Source organism: Cucurbita pepo, chromosome 2, assembly GCF_057944985.1.
Source record: "Cucurbita pepo subsp. pepo isolate OVF chromosome 2, ASM5794498v1, whole genome shotgun sequence".
Lineage (NCBI taxonomy): Eukaryota > Viridiplantae > Streptophyta > Magnoliopsida > Cucurbitales > Cucurbitaceae > Cucurbita > Cucurbita pepo.
The window spans coordinates 5,133,239-5,139,879 of NC_141799.1; the positions used below are offsets into that span (position 1 = coordinate 5,133,239).

Genomic DNA, 6,641 nt, shown 5'->3' on the forward strand with positions numbered 1-6,641 from the left:
TGTGGGATATCACATAACTAAAATACTTTTTTCTTCCTCTACGATTACGAGTCAATACCACCTTCATATAACAAACTATCCCAAATAATCTTAACATTACAACCACTTAGTTTAGTATTTAGTTGCACTTAAATGTAAGCGCTCGTTGAAAAGTCACATGGGAATGATACCTTGTTGGATTGTAGGGTTTGGAAGCTTGTTTATAAGACCACGAGTCTATTGACGAGTGAATGAAACCTATTGCCCCACCTTATAAGATACTCTTATGGCTAACTTCCAAACCTCCAAAATCCACCATTACCCATTGCACCACATTTCGAAGCATTCATTCTCTTAACAGTTCTCTCTATTCTCTAACTCTATTTTTTTCCTCTATGTCTTCTTCTGAATTCACACGGCTATGCTCGGATTCTAGCGTCATTCTTTTAACTTCTTTCTCTCATTTTTCACCAATAAAGTGTGCTTTTCTTAAGAACAATAGATCTATTACGAAAATCTGACATCATACCTCAATTATTTACTATTTAATTGCAGGCCAATATGATGATCTTTCCAGCCACGATCTCTCTCCTTGTGTTTTGAAACATGACAAACTATTGGTTGACAATAGATGGGGATTTACAAGTTTGCCTTAAGTTGACATTGTTATGAATCTAAGGTTATGAATCTAAGATTACTCATAATGGTTACGGTTTTACTAATAGTTACTTTATGCAAGTAGCGTTAGATAACTCATAATTGACATGCGTATTATGAAGTAAGTAACGTTATTTCATACTAAGTTTGAAACGACATTTGAAAGTACTTACTTTTAAGGTTTTCTAAATTTTATAATCACTTTTAGCTAGTAAATTTAATACTATAAAACATACATCACTTTATACTATCTCAAAATTTAACTAAGCCAACTTTAACGTTACGAAATTTAACCTAGAACAAAAGTAGAAGACGAAATGAGGACATACTCATTGTGGTCGAATACAAGACATCTTAAGGGCGCTTTTTAAGCAAAACAGAATAAAGATTTGGGTAGTTTGATTCCTCGTACTGATACCTAGTTAAGATATTAAAATATCACAAATTTGACCGTAGGGCCGAACAATCATCCAATAAAATTAGTCGAGATGTGTACAAACATACTACAAACGTATTCAACACCTGGAGATCTAAACATGGAGTTGCTAATCAAGTCATATAATATAAGGAATCAGTATAAGAGAAGCTTAGCTGATGAAACAGTGGATGCCGTGTGTGTACCACGCCTCCTAGGATGCCATTGGAGGCTGTGGCAGCTACTTCCATGGCATATTCACACCTCCCATAGCTGCTCTGCTACCACACTGCTGCGGGGGAACGGCCAACCAAGTGGCTACGCCTGCGGATGGAGTCAGAAGCCTGCAAACACAAACCAAACTCCAAACACAAACTACACCAAACTAAAGCTTTATTAACTGGTTCATTTGCAGGATTCAAACACATATTATATGGATCAAGACTTCACAAACACTATAAATGACTATAATTACAGAACCCAACTTAAAAACAGGCCAACAAGAAGCAAGAAATTCTGTGAGGCCTCAAATCCTTAATGGTATTACTGCAAAGAACTTCAGTCTCGTCTTTGAACGAATGATCCACAACTATGAGAGATTGCACATTTGCAGTCCTCCTGGAAATGCCTATGCATCCCAAAAGCATCCAGCAGCAGATACCAGGAAGTAAAAAAGCTAAACGAACAGTATACGAACAAATGCTGTGAGATCCCACACCGGGGGCGGATTGTAAGATTCCACATTGTTTGGAGAGGAGAATGAAACATTCCTTATAAGGGTGTCGTCTCCCTAGTAGACACGTTTTAAAACTTTGAGGGAAAGCCTAAAAAGGACAATATCTGCAAGCGGTGGACTTGGGCTGTTACAAATACCCTCTGATTAGCCGAAAAGAATTTAAAAATAGAAGTAAATAAATAAAGTAGCCAGAGCTCTTCAGAATCTAATCCATAGTATTAACCCTCCATGGGGCCACTGTCATGGGAAAAAACTACATTCTTTTTCAAGCTTTTCATTTCCAAATGAAAGCAGCAAATCCATTATCGAAGCTTCTTTCTAAACCAAATTTGAAGGGATTTAACTGACCAATGATTCGGGTTAAACCCCGCAACCTCTTTTTGGAAGTGCATTTGAATAATTCCTGGTACTCATCCTTTCATTTGAGGAAGGTTCAAGAGACCAACTTGCCACAGTAGAGAGAGGCTAAGAGGTTATCAGCCAAAAAATGAAGCTGTGATAAGATCTCAAAAGCTTTCATACGCAAATTCAGTTGAAAACCTACATGTCAATATAAATCATATAATTTTAATATCAATCAAAACCTATTCAATTGGTATTTGGGGGGGGGCAAAGGGAGGGACCATTCACCTCATTCATATCTTATGTATGTGTCACCAAGTGCAACTAGATATCAGATGTCCTGCTGATTATAACGCAACTTGGAGTTAGCAGTAGGGTAGAGAGAACTCAACTAAAAACTTTCCAGTTCAATATGCATTCAATTATCAATAGTGCTCAAAATAAAAATTGTCACATTATAATAGTCTAAACACTCTTTTAACAACTTTTCATGTATATCTACCAGTCACATCTTTGAACAATGAGAGGCATAGTGTCATCGTAACCTCCATCTATTCTATCTAAACAAAGACAATATGTGATTGAACTTAGAGATTGATGTAGCTTACCGCCTACGTAGATTGCTCTCATGCGCCTTTGAGACTGGTTTTCTAAAAGGTTTCAGTATCAAAAGAGTTCACAGGATCATTGAACGTGCAGTGTGATACACTAATTTCTATTAGAAACCACGAACCTCCACAATGACATGATATTGTCCACTTTGAGCATAAGCTCTCATGGTTTTTCTTTTGGTTTCCCTAAAAGGCCGCATACCAATGGAGATGAATTCCTTACTTATAAACCCATGATCAACCCCTTAATTAGCCGATATGGGACTCCTCTCCCAACAATTCTACTTCTTTTGACATAGGAATAGATTTGAAGTAGTCAGCTTCCAGTTTGAGAGTCAACTTGCATTATTATAAATGTGGGATGAACAAAATACAGAAGGGGTAACGTCTAATGTGGAGCGGCAGGACCTTGATGGGAGATGTCATTTTATTAACTAAGGCATTGCTACCCATCCTTAAGAAGTAGAAGCTTAGGGCATTTTAACAATATGGCAGTCATAAATACTTTCCCTCATCAAATAGCTTCTGAAGCATGATTTCTTAAGGCATAAAGGCAAATAAGTAGTAAGTTAAGCAAGGAAGGATTTTGGTGGCAAACATATGAAAAGAACAAAAGCCGGAAGCTGCAGTTTAAGGATGCATATTTTGGAACTTTCAGTCATTCTGATTGAGATTTGTATCTTCGAAGTTGGCAAGATGGTAAAATTTTAAAGTTACGAGTAGACAGGTAGCAAAAACTCCTCAATTCGACAGTGTCGAGGCCAACGTTACAGTCATTCGAACTCCAAATTACTTGAAATAGTGGAATGGACATGCTTTTGGAAATTTGGAGGACAGAATAGTTTGTAAAATAGATCCTTCGGGTCTAACTTGCAAGTCTCTCTTCAGAAAGCTTACAGCAGATCACCCTGCACCAAAGGCACTATTCAAGGCTCTAAGGAAAGAAAAGTACCCTAAAATGAAGAAAGTGATCATCTGGACTGCTGTTCAGGAAGGATCAAGCATAAATGTGAGATCCCACATCGGTTAGGGAGGAGAACAAAGCATTCTTTATAAGGGTGTGGAAACCTCTCTCTAGCAGACACGTTTTAAAAACCTTGAGGGGAAGCCCGAAAGGAAAAACCCAAACAGGACAATATCTGCTAGGAGTGGGTTTGGACCATTACAAATGGTATCAAAGGCAGACACCGTGCAATGTGTCAAAGAGGAGGCTGAACCCCGAAGGGGGTGGACACAAGGCGGTGTGCCAGCAAGAACGCTGGGCCCCAAAAGGATGTGGATTGGGGGTCATACATCAATTGGAGGAGGGAACGAGTGCCAGCGAAAACGCTGGGCCCCGAAGGGGGGTGGATTGTGAGATCCCACATCGGTTGGGGAGGAGAACGACATTCTTTATAAGAGTATGAAAACCTCTTCCTATCATATGTGTTTTAAAAACTTTAAGGGAAAGCCCGAGAGGGAAAACATCCAAAGAGGACAATATCTGCTAGCGGTGGCCTTGGGCCGTTACAATAAATCATAGGTTACAAGCAAGACAGCCTCATAACGCTCTCTTCCTGAATTGCTATATCCTCTGTAAAACAGATGGAAAATACCAGCCGTTTGATCTTTCCTTGGCACTAAACCTCAAGGTAGAGTCTTTTTAGCATCAGACTGATTTTTCAGTACAGAACAGCACGACTTGTTAAATTGAAGAACATTCTTTTAGAAGGAAAGCTGGAGTTCTTTAGTATGGTCCAATAAAAGAAATTTTGTGGGCGGTTTGGCTAGGAAGTAATAGACGAATCTTTCAAAATTAACACAAGGAACCCTCAAATTTAGGGGATACATTTCTTTTGTAGCTTCTCTATGGAGTTCTTTCCCAAAATATTCATGCAACTATTTCCTCTCCTATAAAAACTCTAGTTGGAGTGCCTTCTTTAAGCTCCAGTGGGTTCTTTTTCCTTACCTTTTAAAATTTTTTTATACATAAAAGAAAATAAAGCTACAAAATGATTTATTTATTGATGGAATACAAAATGTAACAAACAAAAGAGGCCCGAGGATATACAGAGCAAACAAAACAGAAAAGAAGAATATTACGAGAGAAAAATAGCATCCATCCAAAGCCTATGTGAAGGCATTCAAATGCATAGCTCCACAATCTTCTCGAGCTCATATTATGTGTCCTAAAAAATCTTTCTATTTCTCTAGTTGAATACATCATAAAATAAACAGAAGGAAAGAAAAAAAAAATCTGTTTCCCAAAGAAATTTCCCTCTATTCTCCCATAGCCCACTAAAATCCAAATTAGAAGTGAGGTCAAATCCGAACATTTGCAAGGATCTGCCCCATACGATGCTGGAAAAAGAGCTATACCAACTATAGTCCTTTCTTGAATCCCTACAGAACATGGACCGCTGGAGGAACAAACCAAAGATAAACCTCAAAATAGTGAAGTCAAAAAGAACTTCATCATTTTTGGAACCTCCAATTTCAAGATCTTGAAAATGAAATGAATCCAATTAATCAAGGAAGAGAAAATTGAAGCACAGAAAAAGGAGCTGCATATAAAAACGCCAGAAGAGTACAATACCCAAACCAACTTGTCCTCAATCCAATGCTAAGGACCACAGCAGGAATGACTTATGACAGAGAAGCAAGGTCCCAACTCTCTCTCAATCATAATAACTCATAATATAATCACAATAACCTAGGAATGTCTAAAAGAACAATACATACATATATATATATACATATTATTTCGAAAGCTGAAATAACACCCCTAAATTAAAACGGAGAGCCAAAGATTCAAATAAGTATGAGCAATCTTAAGTTTATAATCTTCTTATGAATGTTTCTTACAACTTACAAGATATCACATCATTCCGAAGTATAACTATTTCATTAATGCAGTATTTGAAATGCAAATAATTGAGCATGAAAACATTGAAACGTGTTAATTATAAACGTGTTTCTAACATGTTTATTCCTAATTTTCATGCAAATAAGTGCAGTGTATCTAATTTTGAATTCATATATTGTATTTGAGAGCATACGAATTAGACTACAAAAGACCTATGAAAAAGTAGTATAACAGGAAAAAGTTACAGAAGATCTGGATCCCTGGTATGTTGATCGATTCCCCTGCAATCTCCTTACCAGCAGGATCAGAGCACTGAAGAAGATCGGAAAATAAAGTGATAGCCCCAGCTCCTGCAACAAGCCTAGTATAGGCTTCATGAGCTCAAACAATTCCAACGGCATTATTAGCTATAAGTTCTGTCACATAATCTCCTTCATGAGCTCAAACAATTGTATGAAGGAACGAGGATACGGCTGAGCAGCTTGAAATTTGACGGAATCAATGAAATACTCCAGTAGAAATGGAAGAGATGGCGGCCGGGAAGCATGGCGGCGAGAAGAAATTTCCCCGGCTCCGACTGATCGGTCTTTTCCCGGCTCGGTTCGTTTGAAAGCCTAATTTTGAGATTTTGACTCAATTTTTGTTTTGGTATTTATTTAATTTATAAAAAAATTTACGAAAAATATATGGAATTTGTGAATTAAAATTTGGTGAAAATTACTGTTAAGATTTAATTAAAAAAAATTATGTGTATATTAATAAATTAGTTAAAAATTAAATGTGTTTATAAGCTAAGTCGGTATATAATAAAATTAGTAATTAATTTTTTACAAAAAAGATTAAATTGTTACAAATTTTAAAGTTTATAAACTATATAGTTGCATGTTAAAGATAAAATATTAAAGGGGTATTTTCGTGAAAGTTTAAGAACTGAAAATACGTCGGAATAAGAGTTTTTTTTAAGGGACGTTAAAGAGAGAAAGACATCGGTTGATGGGTGTGATAGCATATATCCAACGAACGAGAACGGGTTATTCACATGTGACTAGAAAAGGA

General features: G+C 36.9%; 1 long non-coding RNA gene across 1 annotated transcript; it reads right to left on the reverse strand.

The window, feature by feature from the left end:
- Nucleotides 1–1,459: 1,459 nt before the first annotated feature.
- On the reverse strand, nucleotides 1,460–6,209 carry LOC111789110 (uncharacterized). Its single transcript, XR_002814266.2, has 2 exons — nucleotides 2,418–6,209; nucleotides 1,460–2,327 (listed from the first exon to the last, which is right to left on the reverse strand). It is a non-coding gene; the product is annotated as an uncharacterized LOC111789110 (long non-coding RNA).
- Nucleotides 6,210–6,641: the final 432 nt, after the last annotated feature.